This window comes from Phyllobates terribilis, unplaced genomic scaffold (assembly GCF_046119375.1).
Source record: "Phyllobates terribilis strain yellow unplaced genomic scaffold, ASM4611937v1 Scaffold_5__5_contigs__length_657084704, whole genome shotgun sequence".
In the NCBI taxonomy this organism is placed as follows: Eukaryota; Metazoa; Chordata; class Amphibia; order Anura; family Dendrobatidae; genus Phyllobates; species Phyllobates terribilis.
Window position 1 is genome coordinate 6,116,396 of NW_027362765.1, and position 24,371 is coordinate 6,140,766.

Below are 24,371 nucleotides of genomic sequence, written 5' to 3' on the forward strand. Positions count from 1 at the left end.
GAGGCTGGTGACTCGGATAAACTTATCCTCAGAAGCAGAGGTGACTCTTGGTCTTCCTTTCCTGGGGCGGTCCTCATGTGAGCCAGTTTCTTTGTAGCGCTTGATGGTTTTTGCAACTGCACTTGGGGACACTTTCAAAGTTTTCCCAATTTTTCAGACTGACTGACCTTCATTTCTTAGAGTAATGATGGCCACTCGTTTTTCTTTACTTAGCTGCTTTTTTCTTGCCATAATACAAATTCTAACAGTCTATTTAGTAGGACTATCAGCTGTGTATCCACCTGACTTCTGCACAACACAACTGATGGTCCCAACCCCATTTATAAGGCAAGAAATCCCACTTATTAAACCTGACAGGGCACACCTGTGAAGTGAAAACCATTTCCGGTGAATACCTCTTGAAGCTCATCAAGAGAATGCCAAGAGTGTGCAAAGCAGCCATCAAAGCAAAAGGTGGCTACTTTGAATAACCTAGAATATAAGACATATTTTCAGTTGTTTCACACTTTTTTGTTAAGTATATAATTCCACATGTGTTAATTCATAGTTTTGATGCCTTCAGTGTGAATGTACAATTTTCATAGTCATGAAAATACAGAAAAATCTTTAAATGAGAAGGTGTGTCAAAACTTTTGGTCTGTACTGTACATACAGACAAAATTGTGCAAGACAGTTTAAAGGCTTGAGTTTTGAATTAAGGCACCAAATCAACACATGATTGACTTGGATTGGCACATGATTACATTGGAAAATAACAAAATTGCGCGCATTTCAGTTATATAAAGAAATACCTCCAAAAAAATGTGTAACAATTCATATACTATAAACCTATTCGACATTATTTAAAAATTGTATATATGCAAGTTCAAATGTTCGCTAAAATAAATGTATTTATTCACTTATTCTAAAAGCACGAGTTGGGCTAGAACCTATGTCTCTATAGGGAAAACCACTGTGTCCTGTGTTCTTTACTCATTAGGCCGCTATGTGTATTTAGGAATTAACAAAAGATTAAAAAGAAAAGCAAATCCAAGGGTAGGAGAAAAGTGTGTAAAAAACTTGTAGCTCATTGTATGTCAAAAAAATTCTTGTTTTATTTATTTTATTTAATGTCTTTTTGATGAGCTAAAATGCTCTTATCCGAATTCCTCTAAATGTTATTTTAGTTTATTATATTTGTTACAGTCCATTTGTCGTGTTTCATATGTCAGAATATTATTTTGTGTAATTATATTGATATCAGTGTGTTTTATCAATTACTGTATAATTTTATTAGAAGGAAAATAAATATCATTATAAATTAATTCGCTTCCTTTTTTAATTAATTTGTTAAATGAGCACATTATGAGATCGTTCTACAGCTTATAGGGGGTTAAGGTTTCAAGCCTGATTATTAATTTCAGCCAGTTTTCAAAGAATTCAGTAGGAAAGGAGGCTTCTATTTTTTTCAGGCACACCAATAAGTAGTATATCATTGAGCCTTGACCTATTTTCAAGATCATCTGTTTCCGCCAGCAGTGCCGATATTTGCTGTTCTGCACGCCTGTTCTCATTGCTTGTATCGGCTATCTGGTCCTCAATGGCGCGGACTTAGCCTTTCACTGCCCCTGCTCTATTTTCTGCAGTTTGTGTTGTATACCTGCTGTCTCATCTTTAAGACCACCAAAATGTACATTGAAAGCAGAGAGAGAATTTACAATGTACCACTGCAATGAAAACATCTTTTAAAGTAGGTTCCTCAGGTACCTGTATGTCCCATTGGTGCAGGTTAGGCCGTGGGGCAGGGAGTATTGTGCCACATGCAATTTTGTGGTCTTTTCATCCCCTTCAAAGCGGCTGCCTCTCCCATCTCCTCCACTTGGAGCCCGTGCACAGGTGTGGGGTAGCTGTTATAAGGTCACTGTCACCTGCTGAGACCTGAGTTTCTGTGCAGGCAAATTGCTACAGCCAGGCCACCACTTCCCTCCTCCTCATCTCCCCTGCTCAATCTGTCTCCAGCGTGACAACCATGGTGTCATCTTGGAGCTGAGAGCCTGCTTCTCCCGAAGTCTTTATGTGGCTTTTCCTGGTCATTTTTTTCCCCTGGAGCAAAGTACTTCCACACTCCAACAGTTAACTGGTAGATGTATGCCGATTTTCAGGATGGTCATCAGGTCCTATATCGGATAAATAGCTAGATGCTCGGCAGGAGCTCCTACATCTGCTTGTTCACATATGTCGTCAGGGTTGTTGCACACAAGTATTGCTGCTTTCTGTGTGAGTGGGATAGTCGTGCAAGAGAATATGGCTACAAAAAAAGGGACTGGCCTCTCCAACATTCACTTCAGCAAGGGAGTAACTGTCCTGCTTCCAGAAGTTGAGGATCCACCTAGGCAATGGTGGTAACAAAATCTTATCAAGTTGGGCCTAATGAAGAACTTAGTAAAGGCTATAGATAAAAATGTAAAAGCATTCATGCATCTGATTGGTAACTTTCCAAGGTTAAGTGAAGCAAATATAAAAGAAGGAGTCTTTACTGGACTTCAGATTCGTAAGCTTCTTCAAGATAAGGAGTTTCTTCATTTGTTCCAGGGCAAGGAAAATTCTGTATGGTTTACATTTGCATTTGTGGTAACTAACTTTTTGGGAAACTCAAGAGCAGAAACAGTAACTATGAAGAGTTGGTGTTATTTCTACTCAAAACATGTAAGGATCTTGGCTGTAACATGTCCTTAATGATTAATTTCTTATATTGTAGACTTTTTTTCCACCAAACTGTGGAGTATTGAGAGACGAGGGTTGTGAGAGAAGTAACCAAGATATTGCAACTATGGAGAAAAGATATCAAGGAAGATGAAATCCATCAATGCTTGCAGATTACTGTTGTATAATTTTAAGAGATGATCCGATACAGGAGTACAAGAAACAAGCAAAAAAAACAGTTGTCACTGAATGAGGACTAATTTTGTAGTGCAATTTCTGTAACTGTTTAAATTCGCAATAGGGTTTAGACAGGTTTTAGTTATTTGAATTGTTTCTAAGTTTTCTCTAAATAAATATCAGAAAATTGGCATAACAAAATATTCTGCATCTGTATATTTACAAAAATAATAATGTTTCAAAGTGCTGGAACCTTTAGTCATTAAATTATATGTAGCAGTAAAAGGAAAACTCATTGTCCAATTTGAATTCAGGAGGTCAAACTCATTAAGAAATGGCTCAGTTCATAACGGAACCTGACAACTTTTAAAAATATGTAAAACAGTGTTACATGATCTGAAAGGTCCATAAGCTAGGTTCTTCAGCTGCTCAGTCAGGACGAGTAGTCTGTACAGGTCCCAGTACCTTCCTCTCCTCTACTGCACCAATCAGTTAGATAAGTGTGGGGCTTGAGAAGAGAGCAGTTCTCTCACTGATCAGGAAGGACACTCTCTCATTGTTCTCAGTCACAGGAAGCTACATTCAGTCTATAGGACACACTCACTTATTAGCACGATTTTTTCTTGCTAAAAGTGTGTCTTTTCAAGTAAAACATTTTCCACATTAAGGATATAAAAAAGGCTTCTCCCCGATGTGACTTCTCTGATGTCTATCAAGAAAAGCTTTCCGGTGAAAAAATTTCCCACATTCTGAACAGGAAAAAGGCTTCTCCCCTGTGTGAGTTCTCTGGTGCTTAACAAGACTTGATTTCCTTGTAAAACATTTCCCACATTCTGAACATGAAAAAGGTTTTTCCCCTGTGTGAGTTCTTTGATGTGTAACAAGATCTAATTTCTGGTTAAAACATTTCCCACATTCTGAACATGAAAAAGGCTTCTCTCCTGTGTGAGTTCTCTGGTGCTTAACAAGATTTGATTTCACTGTAAAACATTTCCCACATTCTGAACATGAAAACGGCTTCTCCCCTGTGTGAGTTCTCTGATGTGTAACAAGATCTGATTTCTGGTTAAAACATTTCCCACATTCTGAACAGGAAAAAGGCTTCTCCCCTGTGTGAGTTCTCTGGTGCTTACCAAGATTTGATTTCACTGTAAAACATTTCCCACATTCTGAACATGAAAAAGGCTTCTCTCCTGTGTGAGTTCTCTGGTGCTTAACAAGATCTGATTTCCCTGTAAAACATTTCCCACATTCTGTACATGGAAAAGGTTTTTCACCTGTGTGAGTTCTTTGATGTGTAACAAGATCTAATTTCTGGTTAAAACATTTCCCACATTCTGAACATGAAAAAGGCTTCTCCCCTGTGTGAATTCTCTGATGTTTGATAAGACTTGATTTCTCTGTAAAATATTTCCCACATTCTGAACATGAAAAAGGCTTCTCTCCTGTGTGAGTTCTCTGGTGCTTAACAAGATCTGATTTCTGGTTAAAACATTTCCCACATTCTGAACAGGAAAAAGGCTTCTCCCCTGTGTGAGTTCGAAGATGTGTAACAAGATGTGATTTCTGGTTAAAACATTTCCCACATTCTGAACAGGAAAAAGGCATCTTCTCTGTGTGAGTTCTTTGGTGAGTAAGAAGACTTGCTTTCATGTTAAAACATTTCATACACTTGAAGCAAGAAAATCTATTCGTTGCTGTGTGAATTTTTTGATGTTTAAGAAAAAACTTTTTGAGGGGAAAACTATTTCCATATTCTGACCATGAAAATGGCTTCTTAGCTTTAGGAGCAGTTCGTTTTTTAATGCTTATTTTGTGACTTTGATTTCCCTTAGTAGTCGATAATGAATCAGAGGATAGGACCTGTTTCATAGGCTCAGATGACAGATCTTTGCTGTAAAGGGATGATGGTATATTTGGAGTAATAGCATTCACTTCCATTGTATCCTGTGAGATCTCCAGCTCATCTGATTTGAAAAATGAAGATGTCAGCTGTCCCTCTGATCTCCTAGTACAGTCATCTGCTAAGTAAAAAAAATATATTTGAATAAAATATTCTTGAAATTTATATTTTTGAACATTTCTAAACTGTTGGTACAAATGTCAAGTTATGTAAAAATATTGAATTATTCACCAAGACAATGACAGTTGACAGTCTAATAGAAAACCTCATAGCATGAACCAGTAGAGTTTGGTGTTCAACTGTTTGTTCATTCTGCCTCCCAAATATCAAATATGCGAAAATTATACCAATAAAAATTTCTACTCATATCACAAAAAACAAGCCTCCACTCAGGTCCATCATCTGTCAGTGGAAAAACAGAGGTTTCCACATCATTAGTGGCTCAAACACTCTTGAAAAGAAACATAACTTCCATAAACCAATCCAGCAAAATCTGCTCTTCCAAAGTCAAATCTGCTCCCTACTTAACTCAAATGGAAAGCACCACACCCTACTAAAGCTCATGCATAATGCCGGAAGCTGCCTGATACAGCCTTGTTCTCTGCTGGTTCAGTCCACTGTGTTCAGCTCCCGTGTTGTGTATTTTCTTCTTAGTTCCTTCTTGTGATCTCAGCCCGTTTACGGACTACTATTGTATCTTCTGATTTTGTATTTTCTCTGTCCTCCTTGTTCTGATCCGGCAACCTGACTATTCTTCTTGTCATCTCACACCACAGAACAGCAGGCAACACCAAGTCCAAGCCTAGGGGTCTTTGTGTAAGTACAGATCCATGTAGAGGGGTCAAGTAGTGATGGGCAAAACTTTGACTATAGACAATAACACATCTAATGAAAAGATCAAAAAAAAAAAGAAAAAGTAACTAGAGGTGAAACCTCTCTGGGGTAATTAGAGTATGTTTCCTCGCAGCTCCTGGAAATTTAAACTATAGTAAGGGACAATATTTTATGTCAAATGAGTCTCAAAAAGAAATATACATTTAATGAGAACTTTTTTATAATAGTGCAGAGCTGAAGTGTCTTAAATTTAGAACTCGGGCATTTGGATGAGACAATGGAGACCTTTTTTGAAAGACTACCAGGGAACTACAGAGTTAAGTGAGGCAGGCAAATCCGACCACAATCAAACTATCATACAGAATGAACTTGTAAAAAAAAAAGACAGAATAAAAAAAACACATTACATCCCCAACAAGAATGTATGTTTGGAGGGGGGACTCCAACACTAAACCAGAATTGCACTCATTTATGGTGGACCGTTGGAGCTACTATGAGTCCTGACCAGAAGAGTAGAGAAAGTATTAGCGCCCCCATTTTAAGATAAATTGTATCTAAATTCTTTAGGATCGATAATATTTATGACGTGGAGTGAATCCATGAAACCAGGGCTGGAGCCAACACATCTCCTGCAGGCGTGAATAAATGTATATTACAGCCATCAGCCCCGCACAGCTTAGAGATATATCATGGCACAGGTGTAATGTTTTTTGTATACTTTATCTATTTGAAGTAATTTGGTTTAAAAAGAAATTGAAAAGTCAGGATAAAGGGAAACTCTGCTGTTATTATACAGAAATTCACACTTGGCCTCACTGCACATTTAATGTTGTCGATCATAAAAGTGAAGTTTGGCCAGAAAGACTGGACCTGGTCTTGTAGGGACCATATGAGCACATTCAGCAGCACAGAAGGGAAAGAAGGTAGATTCATCAGGGATCTAGGAAGCCAACAGCATCATCACCCTTCGCTTTCTTTTACAGGCCCATCATAATATTTTTCTTCAAGTGATTTTCTAACTTGTCAGCACTTTCTACATATGCTGTCATTTGGATTGGTAGTTTACAGATCTGGGCAGGTAAGAGTCAGGGTCTTCTAATTTCAGTTGGTAGGTGGATCTTCCAGGTTGTAAGTTCTATAGAAAAGGAGTTTCAATGTCCAAAGTCATTTGAACAGTTTTTGGTGGAGGACAATGTTTTGGTCTAGATGCAAAATGGTGATCACACGATTGTGATCCAGCTGGATTACATGACCGGTAAACCAGTCACAGCCGGTGACTGAGAAGAATCTGTGACTTCTCTGCATTTAGTGGTTACTACTCACCTGGGTAGTCATATGTAGGAATCTCCTCTTTACACCGCTCATCACCCCTCACATATGTCTCTGTAGTATTAATATGGGTCAGATCTTCACCCTGAAACAAATAATGTAAAAGTCACAGACAGATGAAGAAGTCACATCTATGATCAGTAGTGATGAGCGAGTACCGAAATATTCGTAATCGCTATACTCGTAACGAGTACTTTGTAATAATCGCGTATTGGTTCCGAATAGCGAGTACAATGTAAGTTAATGGGAAATGCGAGTAATTTTCTGCTAGACCCTAAAAAGGTGTCTGGGGACCTGAGGAAAAGGCTGAAATGGATGGGAAAGTGATGAAACAGAATGAGAAGAGCCTGGAGAATGGGCCTGCATGATTTCTGACTCACATATGGTTTCTGGGGATAAGTTTGTTGCAGTATTACGCCACTTTTACAGACACACGAGAACAAGTACCAAACCTAATCTAAATTGCATTTAACATGCCAAAAAGGTTAAGAAACAGTTTTTCCTGCACAATCACTTGTATATAAGACTAAATAAACCAGTGAAGCCCAAAAAATATCCCTTTTAGCCTTTGTTCACACATACTGCTGTGGCTTTTTTTCGCTTTTTACAATTGGGAGGGCCCTGACTTATACATTTTGTAGGTCCCTCTGTCATAAATCATTTTTCAGTTCGCTATTCCCCAGCACTCTACAAGCACAGCTAGAATTCACCAGTATGTATGTAGATCTTTGACCTGAGAGGCCTCAGGTGGCTCTGTAACATGCGATTTGGAAGGACAGCTGTTACTTAGACATTTGGGCGGTCCCTCCATCATTGACACTCAGATAGTGGAATACACATTCAATAGCAGTTTACAATGTGCCCATTGTAGCGTTGGGCTTGACCCTCCTCCACCACCACCACGTGATACTGCGGCCCTAAATTCAAATTTTCAGAGGGCCTGCAGTAGGCAGGAAAGCGGAGTTTTGTGAGAGCCCTCGTGTGGCCCTGTAACATACATGTTGAAGTGCCCTCCTCTAGAGATTTTGGAGGTCCCTCGTGTACATCTGAGAGTGCCCTTACTTACTCATATTGTAGGGCCCTCACTGTATTATTTAACTCATTTAGGGGCAGAGACTACAGAGAAAATATCCAAGAGAAATGGAGTACTAGAAGGTAGCAGTGAGTACGGCCTGCGATCTTCAGGTATGGCTGAACTTAGTGAACCGGAAAAATAAAGCTGCACTAGTTAACTGGATAACGAGCCCAAATATATCACTTGTGCAAGTCAATGGACAAAGGATATATGGTGCTCCTCTCCAGGATGGGTTGATGAAGCTTCTCCAAATGGCTCCGAAATTTTGATTGTCAATATTCCCCAGATTATATAGGAAGAGAAGACTTGTTGATATTGTACTACTTGGTCCAGTGCAGAATGTGCATCGTACTTCCAAAAATTACTCCTGGTGGCTGTGTCATAAGTGCAGGGAGATTCCTTGACAAGGGCCTCCCTTGTCAAACATTATCTACGATGGAGTACTGTAGTAGTTGTGGCCCTCAATTCAAATTTTCAGAGGGCCATCAGTCGGTCATCAACAGTCGGTGTAAATTTCTAATGAATATGTATCCCCTATCTCAGTCACCATGTGGCACAAGCCAGGCATATTTTTTGCCAAATAGGTTGACTGACAGTACATTTCTATTGAATATGTATTCCCTATCTCAGTCACAATGTGGCACAAACTCCAATGACAAATATTAGTTTGGTAGGACCACTGTACATTATAGATTTGTCCACTGCACAATGTGCATAGGGTTTGTAAAAATTAGCCCGATGGGCTGAGCCATGGTTGACACAGGAAGCCACCATCCCAAGGGTCACCAATCACAAATAGTAGTTAGGCGGGAGTAGGAATACTGTCCTGGTTTGCCCACTGCACAATATGCATAGTTTGTAAAAATTAGCCCTATGGGCTGAGTCATGGTTGACGAAGGAAGGAATCTTGTTTTTATGGGAAGGGGGTGACGTTAAGAGCAGTAGCATGAATCTGCATTTTTGGTGAATTTAGGTTGGCTTGCAGTCATCTGGAGGGATTACAAACTGTGGAGATATCCAGTCCTTGTTGAATTTAATCAGAGTAAGTCTGCATTTTCCGTAGAGAGGCGTGTGCGACTATCAGTGATGATATCCCCAGCGGAACTGAAAACACGCTCAGACACCACACTAGCAGCCGGGCAGGCCAGCACCTCCAAGGCATATAAGGAGAGGTCGGGCCAAGTGTTCAGCGTAGACACCCAATAATTAGAGGGAACTGAAGCATCAGAAAGGACACACGTATGGTCACTTAAAGTAACCCTTGACCATTATCCCTCCTGGGCATTTTTATAGGCACAGATAGCCCTTGCTGTTTTGCTGGCTTATTGAAAATTGCCCAATTTGGGCACATTTTTCCCCCACCTCCGTTGGAGCTGGTGTTCGTGTCTCTCCCCATTATCCCTTGGTGTTGAAAAGAGCTGGTAACTCTGCCACCAGCATTATCTGAGGGTGATGTTTTCAGCAACTGATCTACAACGGCCCTCTTAAATGATTCCATTGTACAACGCCTGGCAAAAATTATGGAATCACCGGGCTCGGAGGATGTTCATTCAGTTGTTTAATGTTTTTGAAAAAAAGCAGATCACAGACATGGCACAAAACTAAAGTAATTTCAAATGGCAACTTTAGGGCTTTAAGAAACACTAAAAGAAATCAAGATTAAAAATGTAGTACTCAGTAAGGGTAATTTTTTTCAGACCAAGCAGAGGGAAAAAAATTATGGAATCACTCAATTCTGAGGAAAAAAATATGGAATCACCCTGTAAATTTTCATTTCCAAAACTAACACCTGCATCAAATTAGATCTGCTCATTAGTCTGCATCTAAAAAGGAGTGATCACACCTTGGAGAGCTGTTGCACCAAGTGGACTGACATGAATCATGCTCCAACATGAGAGATGTCAATTGAAACAAATTGGTGGCTTGGACAACCTTTCAGGGTAAGATCTGATGTCCGTCAGGGCTGTCCTCTTAGCCGTTTGCTTTATGCCTTTGCAATTGATCCCTTCCTCAGAAGGATCGTTTGTGGATCGTTGGCAGGGATGCGGATGGGCAGGGCTGCGCCGGAGGCTATCTTGAGGGTAGTGGCCTACGCGGACGATGTCACCGTCTTTGCCTCCTCTTGCGAAGAAACAATGGTGGTGATCTCAGAAGTGGAGCGCTACTCGGAGGCATCCGGGTCCAAGGTCAACCAGGATAAGTGTGAAAGTCTCTGGCTGGGAGGTGGAGATCCCGGGTTTGATCTTCCGGACACCCTCCCCGAACTCCAAGAACACGCCAAAGTCCTCGGCACTGAACTCGGCCAGGGTGATTACCCCATGAAAAACTGAGAAGGCAGAATCAAAGGTGTCGCCCAAAGAGTGGACCAATGGAAGGGTTGGTTTTTGAGCCTGATGGAAAGGGTTGGCCTGTGCAAAGCTTTCCTGCTCCCCTTGCTAAAGTACCTGGACAGCGTCTGTGTCCTGTCAGAGCCTCTCTGGACATGGGTCTACAGTCTGTTCTTCCAGATGTTATGGGGGAATAGACTGAACCAAGTCAAGCGGGAGGTCACTTACCGCACGAGGAGACTAGGGTGGTTAGATATGGTGAACCCCGTCGTGTTCCTAGTGAACACCTTCTTGAAAGTTAATGTGGCAAACCTCTGGAAGGAGAGGGCTCCTCCATGGATGTTATCCTGCAAGGGATGGTTTCAGCCATCAATCTTCAGGGGGAAGATTGAAAGATCTTCGTACACTGCATGGGCATCTCCAGGCTTATGTTATCCCAGTTCTGAAAATGATCCACCGGTGAGGTCTGGGAATGTAGGACGTGAGGTCCCTCCCGAGGAAACTCCTCGATAGGAGGGTCTTGCTTTCTCATTTTCAGAGTCCATTGGTCCTCAAGAACTGCCCAAGTCGGGATCTGGAGGTTGGGTTGAGTTTGTTAAATTCCAGCAGGATCCCCAAGTACTGGAACTTGACTTGGCGCTGCTTCCAAGGTAAGCTGTGTGTAAGGGGCAATTTGAAGTACAGGCGCTCAGAGGACAGAAATTGCCCCCCGTGAGGCTTGTGCTAACATGCTGAAAAGCATGGAGCACTTCGTGCTTCATTGTCCCTTTAATACAGAGGTGTACAACAGGGTGGGAGCTTCCATTGGCTGGCTACTCTGTCCTATGCCGGGTGGGCCTATGGAGAGTTCGGAGACCATGGGAGAAGGGACCGAACCACTTTATACTAAGTGTAGGGGTCAGGTATTTCACGTGGAACGCACGAGTTTTAGTTTCGACGCAGAGTAAAATCCTAAGTGCAGATGAAGTTTGTAGGAACATCGTAGGTGACCTGGTGAAGGTACGTTCTCTGGAGTATGAAAGACTGGCTGCCCGGAGGGCGGCCAGTCTCTGGAGGGTCTTTTCCTTCAGGGTGCCTTAGTCCGGTAGTACTCCTATATCCAGGTGGTGGGCTGTCGTCTTTTGTTTTGTATTTATGTCTCCTGAATAGGTTTGCAAGCATCGAACTTGAGCTTTGGATGGTGAGCATGTAGGTTGCCTTTGCCCTGGCCTCTGCTCAACTTAGTATGGCAGATGCTACAGCCTACAATGTTTTTCTCTGAAGGACTTTCAGAAAAAAAAATTCTACACAGCAGCTGAACGCCCCCTTGCCCTGACTTGGTGCACAGCGGGGGTGCTCTTGGGAACAGCTGACCCAGTTCTCACTCTGGGCAAACCACGACTCCTGCCTGTGTTGGTGCTACATATCCATCTTCCTCTGAGTTGCTGTCATGGCTATGCATGCCAACGGTCCAGGTCGGATCAGTGGACTCATCATCGACTACCTGGTCTTCCATCTCATCCTCCTTCCCAGTTGACATTGTAGGCTGAACTGATAGCAACTGTGTCTCATCATCTTCAGCCTCTACTTCTGGAGACAAAAATTGATGTTCCGCCAAGCGTCTTTCTTCTGGCCATAGGTCCTCAAATACATAAGCATCAATGCACGCCACCTCCTCTTGTTCCTCTTCAATGCTGCACAGTGATAGTCCAGAGCCAACCAAAGGATACGTACCAAACAGATCCTCGGAGTGGCCAAGCTTGGGGTCATATGTCTCCTGTGACTGATAATGGTTGGAGGAAGGAGAACCAGCTTCAGGATTGGATGGGCCAGCCTTCTGTGTATCCACAGTAGACTGTGTAGTCGTGGAAGATTTGTTGTTACTTGACAAATGCGTAGAGGCCTTGTCTTCTATCCAAGACAGAATCTGCTCTCGCTCTTGTGGCTTCCACACACGTTTACATTCCAGACCGGGAAATTTTTCCAGGAATATAGTGGATGCATCAAGCTTCTTCTGACCTGACACAGACTGAGTGCCTTCTCGCGCACCACTGACACGTCCCTTAACAACAGTCTTTTAGGACATTTTGGGTTTTGTTGACAGAATTTCAGATGTTGATGGCACAAGCCAAGCTAGCTGTCACAGCCAAAATAGTGGTTAAAATGGCCTGGTGCATGCTTTGTAGCAGGCAGTAGAAAATGTTTGGACTACTGCTTTGTGTAGGGCACAAAACACTTTAAGTGGACTAATATGGACAGAAGGTAGGCTCTGACCCCTAAAACAGCAGGAAAAATAGACCGGTGCTAAGAAAAAAAAAAAAGAAGGCAGCACAAAATGCTACTTCTGTGTGTGCTGGAAAAATATTGCTTTGCCTCTGACAAGAGCTGTTTTAATATGGACACTGGAAGAACACTACCTAATACACTCCCTACCTAATACACAATCTCTCCCTCCTTGTACTCTGACTTTGTTGTGTGTCTTCAGCTCTGAAAAGAGCTATTTTTTTGATGGTATTATGGAGCTAGTGAGCGGCTCCTTTCAACACAGAACTAGTATACATTGCAGGTAGCCCTTAAAAGGGCTTTTGTTTTATCAAGAGGCCTAAGCACTCTCCCTAGCAGCACAGCGATCTCTCCCTAGGCTATTACAATGCAGGCTCCAGACGCAATGTGCACAAAATGGCGACGACAGGGCTTAAATAGACCCTATGACGCTGGGTGGCCAGTCAATCACAGTAATGCCACAACCAAGATGTCTGAAGCATTACTGTGATTGGTTATGAAGCCCAGCATGTTTAGTGGCTGCAAAGGAGGCACCAATACTGCAGGGCGGGACATTCGAATATAGCGAGGCGAGTACACAAATACTAGCAATATAACAAGTAACCCGAATACCGTACTATTCGTGCGAATAGCGAATAGTAACGAATACACTCGCTCATCACTAACGATCAGCTCTAATCCTGCCATCTCCACCGTTCTCATTACACAAGTATAAACCATATAATTCTGGTGGATAAAACAAGACCGAACACAAGACCTTCACAGCCATCTACACATCATAGGGGAGATCTCATGACATCTTCTCTCCATGTACCTGATGATCCTGAGGAACATTGGGGTCTTCTTGTTTACAGTCCTGTGGAAGAAGAGGACGGGGACATCTCTCTGATGTTGTCCTGTTACTGGATAGATCTGGAGGAAACACATACAGGGACTGAATTCATTCTTTACATATAGACAATTATAGGCCGTGTGTATTCAGTCCTGTCTATTACCTGGTGATGTGAGGGGCTGGGGTACCTCCATCTTGACCTCCTTATACAGATCTTTGTGTCCTTCTAAATACTCCCACTCCTCCATGGAGAAATAGACAGCGACATCCTGACATCTTATAGGAACCTGACACATACAATGATAGAGTTATCCCCCCAATCCCTTCATAGCTTTACTATAAAATGTCCCAGCATTCCTCATTCCTAGCAGTGTCACCTCTCCAGTCAGCAGCTCAATCATCTTGTAGGTGAGATCTAGGATCTTCTGGTCATTGATGTCCTCATATATCAGGGGGTGAGGTGGAAGCTCCGTGATTGGGCTCAGGGTTCTTCCCCATCCCTCAGACACAGGGTCCTGACAGCGCTCACTAGAGGTCTTCTTCACTACTGTGTAATCCTGGTTATGGAGAGACACATTCATAAATCTCACTACAGACATTTCCAGAGTCCTCACCTCTCCAGTTCTGTCCATCTGTTATTCCCATAGATAAGAATGATGTAATGTGACGTCATCAGAATCTCTCACCTCTCCAGTAAGCCGGAAGAGGATCTCTAGGGTGAGGTGTAATATCTTCTCTGCCATCTTGTCTGTGTCCATATTCATCTTTGATGCGTAATTCAGGAAAATTCTCTTCTATAGAAGATATTCACTAAGATGATCCGATATTGTAGAGACCTGAATGAGAAGTTGAGCAGATGTAACGTTATAAAAACCCTGTGTAATAATACAATTACTGGAGAAAATAAGGGAAACATTTGAGGAGATTTATTATTTTACAGTATCTAGTTTTCTTCTTTACATCTACTAATAAAACCTTTATATTTTAGGCCACAGACAACAAGCAGTTTCTTCCTCAGAATCTGCAAGTGAATTCCTTTCTCATAGACTCATCTTCCTTATTGCTAATTCTCGTCTCATTTACCAACACTGGAATCGGCATTAGCAATACTGCAGGAGATATTCATTACACGTGACATGAGAAATAACTACTTCATGATGAGGACGACATCTTCATCTACTACGGCTCTAGATACATATTTGGCCAGAGTCTGTCACTGACTACATCACAACCGGCCGTCTATATGTTTCCCGTCTTCACCGGACTGTCATCTTCTATCACATTAGATCTCAGGTCTGATTCACACTCAGAAGTTTGAGGCATTTATAAAAGCTTGTTTGTAAGAACACAAAGACAGGAGTTATTTGATACCAAAATTTCCATGTACAGTGTTTTATGGGGTTTCAAAACAAAGTGTGAATCTCAAATTGAAATCATTGTTGTTGAGATTTTGTGCAAATTTCAACGCCTCCTCCTGTGTGCCTCCCCACATCAGGAGGAGGTCGTCGATAAATCGACCGTACCATATGATTTTTTGGGCTATAAATATTTTTCTCATGGTAAATGTGTTGCTCCTCCCATTGGATGTGAAAATTTGCTGCCCATACTTACTCCCCTCCTTTGTAAAAAAAAAAAAAAAAATTGATTGTCAAAGCAGAAATAATTATGATCCAGAAGAAATTTAACTGACAGGATAATGAAATCTTTTATTTCTATTGTATACGTGCTATAGGTATCCAAGTGATAGCTCAGGCTAGCTAATGCTACACTGTGTGGTATGGATGAATATAGAGCTACACATGTGGTCAAAATTGTTAGTACCCCTCGATTAACCCCTTACTGGCATGGGGCATATTAGTAAGCCCCAGGCCATCACCCCCCCTGATTCTTACAGCTGACATGTGCCCGCAACAGCCTCGGGTGGAATCGCGATCCACCCGCGGCTGTTAACCAGTTAAATGCCGCTGTCAATCTCTGACAGCGGCATTTAACAGGGCCGCGCCAGAAGTGTGTCACTTACCCCGCCCATCAGTGGCCCCGTCATGTGATCACGGGTCACTGATGGGTGGGCATGGCAACCCGGGGTCTGCAGCAGACCCCAGTGGTTGTCATGAAAAGATTGCTATGAGCGCCACTTAGTCGTCGGCGCTAATAGCACAGGAGCATTTCTGCTACATAGAGGTGATCTGCTCATCGCCTCTATGTAGCAGAGGCAATCAGACCTTTGCTGCTTATAGTCTCCTATGGAGATTATAGAAGCAAGCAAAAAGTGTAAAAAAAATGTTTTTAAAAATATTACAATTTTTTAAAAATATAAAAGTTTAAGTTTAAATCACCCCCCCTTTTGCCCCATTCAAAATAAAATAAAAAATAAACCCCCCACACACATATTTGGTATCGCCGCATTCAGAATCGCTCGATATATCAATCTAAAAAAATAATTAATCCGATCGGTAAACGGCGTAACAAGAAAAAAATTCCGAACACCAGAATTATGTTTTTTTGGTCACCGCAACATTGCAATAAAATGCAATTATGGGCGATCAAAACATCGGATCTACCCCAAAATGGTATCAATAAAAATGTCAGTCAAAAAATAAGCCCTCGCCCTGCCCCAGATCCCTAAAAATGGAGATGCTACGGGTCTCGGAAAATTACGCCATTTTTTTGGGGAATTTTTTTTCACCACTTAAATAAAAAAGAACCTATACATGTTTAGTGTCTACGAACTCATAATGACCTGGGGAATAAGAATGGCAGGTCAGTATTAGCATTTAGTGAACGTGGAAAGGAAAAAACAAACAAACAAAAAAAAAACACAACAACTGTGGAATTGCATTTTTTTTTGCAATTTCACCGCACTTGGAATTTTTTCCCCATTTTCCAGTACACGATAGGGTCAAACTAGTAATGACGTTTAAAAGTACAACTCGTCTCCCAAAAAATAAGCCCTCACATGGCCATATTGACCGGTCATGAAGGGGTTAATGAAAGAAAAACCCACAATGGTCACAGAAATAACTTGAATCTGACAAAAGTAATAAATTAAAAATGTCTGAAAATGAACAAATGAAAGTCAGGCATTGCTTTATAACCCTGCTACCACAGAATTTAAAAAAAAATTAACCTCATGAAATCAGCCTGGACAGAAATGATGGTTCTTCTTAACTTAATATTTTGTTGAACAACCTTTTGAGGCAATCACTGCAATCAAACGATTCCTGTAACTGTCAATGAGACTTCTGCACCTCTCGACAGGTATTTTGACCCACTCCTCATGAGCAAACTGCTCCAGTTGTCTGGTGTTTGAAGGTTGCCTTTTCCAGATGGCATGTTTCAGCTCTTTCCAAAGGTGCTCAATAGGATTTGGGGCAGGGCTCATAGAAGGCCACTTCAGAATAGTCCACTGTTTTCCTCTTAGCCATTCTTGGGTGTTTTTAGCTGTGTGTTTTGGGTCATTATCCTGTTGCAAGACCCATGACCTGCGACTGAGACCAAGCTTTCTGACACTGGGCAGCACATTTCTCTCTAAAATCCCTTGATAGTCTTGAGATATCATTGTACCCTGCACAGATTCAAGACACCCTGTGCCAGATGCAGCAAAGCAGCCCCAGAACATAACAGAGCCTCCTCCATGTTTCACAGTAGGGAAAGTGTTCTTTTTTTGAACACCATGTCACCAAACAGCGCAGTGAGTATCTGTAGCCCTATATACAGGCCCACTAACTGATTACAAGATTGTAGAAACCAGTGATGCTAATTAGTGGACGCAACTTGATTTAACATGTCCCTTTTGTCACATTATTTTCAGGGGTACCATCATTTCTGTCCAGGCCTATTTCATGAGTTTATTTTTTTTCAAAATTCTGTGGAAGCTGGGTTGAACAGCAATGTCTGCCTTTCATTTGTTCATTTTCATAGATTTTTAATTTATTATTACTTTTGTCAAATTCAAGTTATTTCTGTGACCATTGTGGGTTTTCTCTTTCATTAAACGAGGGGCACCAATAATTTTGACCACGTGTGTATAACATCGCATGATAGCCAGTGATAATTTTCTTGCTATAGAAAAATCTTCAAATACAGTAGCCACAAATTTAGAGTCACTAATGTAGCTGGGAATTTCTTGCACTAGTGGTTGAAGATAGAAATCTATCCACGCACCCAGTCTCTCTCTCATAGAACCTAAGCCCGCTACTATTGGTCTGAGTGGTGGTGGAAATATGTTTTTGTGGATCTTAGGAAATTGATATATAGGTATGAAAGGTTGTTCCACAAAGAGCTGTTCCGCAAGTTTTTTTACTCAAGGCTCCTGTACTCAAACCTTCTTGTAGCAATATATATAATTCCATATTGAGGTCTCTGGTTAGTTCCAAATACACATCAGGGTTTCTTGTTTCTTAAATCAATCAAATTGAGCTTGAGTTAAATAGAATTTAATACCACTATTGTGCCCCACTTGTCTGCTGTCAAATCCATATTAGTTTTGAGTTCCCTCAGGGCAATTTTTTCTTTTCTAGTTAGATTGTTATTTTTATTTCCCTTATGAGTGATTTCATTTTTTTTAGAGAAACCAAATCCTTTTCAATAAGATCCTGAAAGTGGCCTAAAAACATGGAACGTGACTGAAGTGGATTAAAGGATGGATTTCCCCTATGAAACAGACTATTCAGAGAGGTATCAGACTTCATAGATTCCCTCTCCAATTATTTCAATTGTAATAATACCTTTTGTTCTGAAAAAGATTTGTTAGGAGTAATATCAGAATTAACTGTTGCAACATCAGTAATATTTTCAACATCATTATCAGAGCTATCAAAATGACATTTCACACTAAGGGTTCGCGCCAGTCTATTAACAGCCAAAATTGCTCTAATACATCAAACTCATTGGTAGGGGCAAAACTTAAAAGTGATAATTGTTCCTCTGATAACATAAAACTGGACAAATTCCAAGTCGGTAGCTCTAATAGCGGTGGTTTCTATTCCGGGTGGTATATCTGTTTCCGCTTGTGTTTGTGGCCCCCCCTTACTCCATTTTTTGGCATACTAGTAGATGTATTTTGTGGATGTTCATAATGAAATCTTCCATCTTCGCTAAATTAGCTTTCAGTTTGTAATTACTGCCAGTGAAATACTTGTTGTGCACAAATTTTTCCAATGAGGATTGGATACAAAAACTAAAACAGAAATAAAAAGTAAGTTCCAGCTCCTCATATTTCAGGATTAACTCATCAACTTCAATGAACAATCGCTAAGGATGTAGTTCCACCCTGTTTGAAATGTCTCATTATACAGGGTTGAGACCATTTTTTTAGCCTTAATCCCCTTGGTATCATCTCCTTTTTCACATACATTTCCAATTCTAGTAAAAAGAAAAAAAACATGCAAAAAGCACAAGACACATTTTGTTACTTTTTAACATGTTAAACATTTGTTTTAAAAGAAATTAAGTCTTTTGAGCACCAGAACAGATGTACACCGCAGGGATAGCACAGGTACGGCTGCTACACCAACCCTGGCAGTCTAACCACTTGCTGCTGTCAAAAGCAAACATGGCATCTAAGAATGTTTGACAGAGTTCGGCTAAATGCCCCTCCTCCCCAAGTACTCAAAAGTATGGGGCTGCCTAGTTACTACAATACTTAAATGCCTATTAATTGTGTCTGGGCCTGCAATGTAAGAAAGTCTAATAGGCCGGGCCAGAGGCAACGTCCAATAAGTTACTTTTTAACGCCTCCAAACACATTAGACTAAAACACACACCCCCCAGGAAGAAGCAGGTGCAAAACGCGCGTTGGGGCTTCCGCCTACCCAGTGGCTGCGACTATCCTAGGTACTAATCCTATACATGTATCTATGCTCTTATATATTTATATGGTAGTTCTTCTAACCCCTTCAGCTTTTTAGCTTGTATGTCTATTGCACACAAGGCACTTTATGCATTTATTTATATGCTGTATTATAAGCATTTATTTATTAATATTCCTTATAGATTTAATTCAGTTTTTTTGTTACTTAAACTACTCTAGTAGTGCATGATCTATTGAACTGGTACCATTGTGGGTCTGATTAATTTTTATATATTTCATTGCACTAGGAATATGTTGTAATAGAACCACATGTTACATACTATCCACTTGGTGGCTACACTATAATTATTTATTATTTTTATATCACATGAATTTTTGTAATTGTGACATACTCAGGGGTACCATTTCTAATTTATACTGGGTGAGGTGTCACTCTGTCTTGTATCCCCTCCTCTTGAATTTTAATATATTTTTGTCTTTGTAAAGTTCTATTAATAAAAATTTACGTTTTACTCTATTGGGTTTATATACGCTCTGTCTTTTTGGATGTCTATGTAATATGGCAGTACCCATTTAATATACAGTACAGACAAAAAGTTTGGGCACACCTTCTCATTTAAAGATTTTTCTGTATTTTCTTGACCATGAAAATTGTACATTCACCCTGAAGGCATCAAAACTATGAATTAACACATGTGGAATTATATACTTAACAAAAAAGTGTGAAACAACTGAAAATATGTCTTATATTCTAGGTTCTTCAAAGTAGCCACCTTTTGCTTTGATGACTGCTTTGCACACTCTTGGCATTCTCTTGATGAGCTTCAAGAGGTAGTCACCGGAAATGGTTTTCACTTAACAGGTGTGCCCTGTCAGGTTTAATAAGTGGGATTTCTTGCCTTATAAATGAGGTTGGGACCATCAGTTGTGTTGTGCAGAAGTCTGGTGGATACACAGCTGATAGTCCTACTGAATAGACTGTTAGAATTTGTATTATGGCAAGAAAAAAGCAGCTAAGTAAAGAAAAACGAGTAGCCATCAATACTTTAAGAAGTGAAGGTCAGTCAGTCCGAAAAATTGGGAAAACTTTGAAAGTGTCCCCAAGTGTAGTTGCAAAAACCATCAAGCGCTACAAAGAAACTGGCTCACATGAGGACCGCCCCAAGAAAGGAAGACCAAGAGTCACCTCAGCTTCTGAGGATAGTTTATCCAAGTCACCAGCCTCAGAAATCGCAGGTTAACAGCAGCTCAGATTAGAGACCAGGTCAATGCCACACAGAGTTCTAGCAGCAGACACATCTCTTCAACAACTGTTAAGAGGAAACCTTGTGCAGCAGGCCTTCATGGTAAAATAGCTGCTAGGAAACCACTGCTAAGGACAGGCAACAAGCAGAAGAGACTTGTTTGGTCTAAAGAACACAAGGAATGGACATTAGACCAGTGGAAATCTGTGCTTTGGTCTGATGAGTCCAATTTTGAGATCTTTGGTTCCAACCACTGTGTCTTTGTGCGACGCAGAAAATGTGAACGGATGGACTCTAAATGCCTGGTTCCCACCGTGAAGCATGGAGGAGGAGGTGTGAGGGTGCTTTGCTGGTGACACTGTTGGGGATTTATTCAAAATTGAAGGCATACTGAACCAGCATGGCTACCACAGCATCTTGCAGCGGCATGCTATTCCATCCGGTTTGCGTTTAGTTGGACCATCATTTATTTTTCAACAGGACAATGACCCCAAACACACCTCCAGGCTATGTAAGGGCTATTTGACCAAGAGGGAGAGTGATGGGGTGCTATGCCAGATGACCTGGCCTCCACAGTCACCAGACTTGAACCCAATCGAGATGGTTTGGGGTGAGCTGGACCACAGAGTGAAGGCAAAAGGGACAACAAGTGCTAAGCATCTCTGGGAACTCCTTCAAGATTGTTGGAAGACCATTTCCGGTGACTACCTCTTGAAGCTCATCAAGAGAATGCCAAGAGTGTGCAAAGCAGTCATCAAAGCAAAAGGTGGCTACTTTGAAGAACCTAGAATATAAGACATATTTTCAGTTGTTTCACACTTTTTTGTTAAGTATATAATTCCACATGTGTTAACTCATAGTTTTGATGCCTTCAATGTGAATGTACAATTTTCATAGTCATGAAAATACAGAAAAATCTTTAAATGAGGAGGTGTGGTCAAACTTTTGGTCTGTACTGTATATACATACATATACACACAGGGTCATCCTGAGGCTTGATACAGGGATGTTAATTCATGATGTTCAGCATAGTGTGCCTAATAGCCAGGTGTCCATGTTTAAATATCCCACTTCATCCGAAACCCCTCCCCAGACTAGGAGACCCATTCCCATTCCTAGAGGTGAATTGTCATAGGATATATAGAATGGAGTCTGTCTACAATAATGTACTGCGCCACTTCTGGTGAGCTAGCGGGGCAATAATGTCCATCCCCTAGTATGCATATCCGGAAGTGACGCGCTTTAGACTGAAACACCAAAGAAACTGATTGCAACCGCGCCACTCGTACCCGTTTACAGTGCATGCCCGTAGTTATGATTCCACGCCGGAGTGCATCTTGCGTCATTGTCTGCGATTGCGCATAACCGGACGTGTGTGATCCACGCTGGAGAGCATCAAAGTCTCCTATCTGCGACTGCGCATGTCTGCAAGCATGCGTTTCACGCCAGAGCACATACTGAATCTGGATTGCATTCCACCAATACAGAAAGTCCTATACTGAGATCAGTATCATGGGAGACTAAAAACAAGCATGGCACATCCTCCCATCATGCAATAGGCATGTAAATCTACTATATCACTCAAAAAAATATGGGATGATTGACCACAGTATATTCCTAAAAGGCTAAATGCAAAAGTCAAAGATGCTATAGGATTTTTACAGGATGAAAATGCTAAAGTGGTAAAAAATAATGCTGAGAAGACCAAACTTTTAAATTCCTATTTTGCTTCTGTGTTCTCTAAGAAAGCAAATGTAACATCAATTGATCTTCTCGGTACTATTGAAGGAATAGAAGAATCCACACTATCTATAAACAGAGAGATAGTGAGGGAATACTCAGCTAACATAAATGAATTCTAGTCTCCAGGTACAGATGAATTGCATCCTAGGGTACTGAAGGAGATATAGGAAATTATTAAACCACTCTTCATAATCTTTGAAAATTAATGGAGAACCGGAGAAATCCCAGAAGACTGGAGAAGAGTGAATATTGTCCAGATCTTCAAAAAAGAAAGAAGGTAGACCCAGGGAACTATAGGCCTGAGAGCCTTACTTCTATACCAAAAGATCTTTGAACAAATTATTAAACGACATGTATGCAAGTATCTTTATGAGAATGAAGTGATTAACCAGAGCCAGTATGGGTTTGTAACTAATAAGTCATGTCAGACTAACTAATTTCCTTCTATGACAGAATCACTGACTGGGTGGATCAGAGAAACACAGTAGATATAGTATATCTTGACTTCAGCAAAGCATTTGACAAAGGATCTCATACCATACTTATTGAAAAAATGACCAACTATGAAATGGACAAGGCAACTGTTGGGTGGATTCATAACTGGCTTAGTGATCGGACCCAAAGAGTGGTCATAAATGGCTTCATATCCAGTTGGATGAATGTCTCAAGCAATGTACCACAAGGCCATGTACTTGGCCCTGTGTTGTTCAACATCTTTATCAATGATTTAGATGAAGGAATTAAGGATAAACTGATTAAATTTGCAGATAACACAAAGCTAGGTGGGATAGCTAACACTAGAGAACAGAGAGAGCATTCAAAAAGATCTAAATACACTGGAATTGTGGGCAGCAACTAAAATAATGTTTTTTAACAAGGAGAAATGCAAAGTCCTACATCTGGGCAAGAAAAATGAAAAAAGCAAATACACAATGGGAAGAATAGGGCCAATTAACAGCACATGTGAAAAAGACTTGGGTATATTAATAGATCACAGACGTGTGAAAAAGACTTGGGTATATTAATAGATCACAGACTGAACATGAGTCAACAGTGTGATGCAGCAGCAAAAAAAGGTAAACATAATTCTGGGTTGCATTAAAAGAAACATACAGTCTAGATCATGTGAAGTAATTATCAGGGCTGTGGAGTCGGTAAGCCAAACCTCTGACTCCGACTCCTCAATTTCCATGCCACCGACTCCAACTCCACCACTCCGACTCCCTCATACATGGCTCATGTTTAAGTGATAAATTTACTGTAGCACAGATTAATCTCAGCTAAAAGTCTAGACCCTTAGATCAGGAATAGGACATTTCGTAACTTTCCCAAATTATTATGAAAAAATATTCCCCACAAAGTGAATTGAACTACTTTACCCAATTTATTATATATTTTAGGAGTCGGAGTCGGTCCATTTTATACCGACTCTACCAAAATGGGCTCTGGCTCCACAGCCCTGGTAATTATCCCCCTCTACTCCTCTTTTGTCAGACCTCATCTGGAATACTGTGTACAGTTTTGGGCACCACATCCTAAAAAAAGACATGAAAAAACTGGAGCAAGTTCAGTATGGTGACCGGTCTAACAACAATGTCCTATGAAGAACGGTTAAAGGATCTGGGAATGTTTAGCTTGCAACAGAGAAGACTGAGAGGAGACTTAATAGCGGTCTACAAATATCTGAAGGGATGTAACAGTGTAGAGGGATCAGCTTTATTCACATTTGCACATACAAACACGAGAAGCAATGGAATGAAACTGAATGGGAGAAAATACAGATTAGATATTAGAAAATACTTTTTGACAGTGAGGGTGATCAATGAGTGGAACAAGCGGCCATCAATGGACGTCTTCAAACACAGGCTGGACAGACATCTGTCTGAGATGGTTTAGTGAATCCTGCATTGAGCAGGACATGGGACCAGATGACCTTGGAGGTCCCTTTTAACTTTAACATTCTATGATTCTATGAATTTTGACCCATATTGCATAATTAGAGCTACACAAGGATCACCACACTTGTTAATTATTAATAGTATATGTGGGATATAACTGTTCAGAAATAATTCTGATATAGGAGCTCAGATATCTCGATGAAGTACAACAATATGTGAACCCCATTCACAGGGAACTGAGCAGCAATGAATA

General features: G+C 40.8%; 1 pseudogene; it reads right to left on the reverse strand.

Annotated features, from left to right (window-relative positions):
• Window positions 1-1,432: 1,432 nt before the first annotated feature.
• The window catches only part of LOC141271721 (uncharacterized), a 67,808-nt pseudogene continuing 44,869 nt past the window's right edge, over window positions 1,433-24,371 (reverse strand).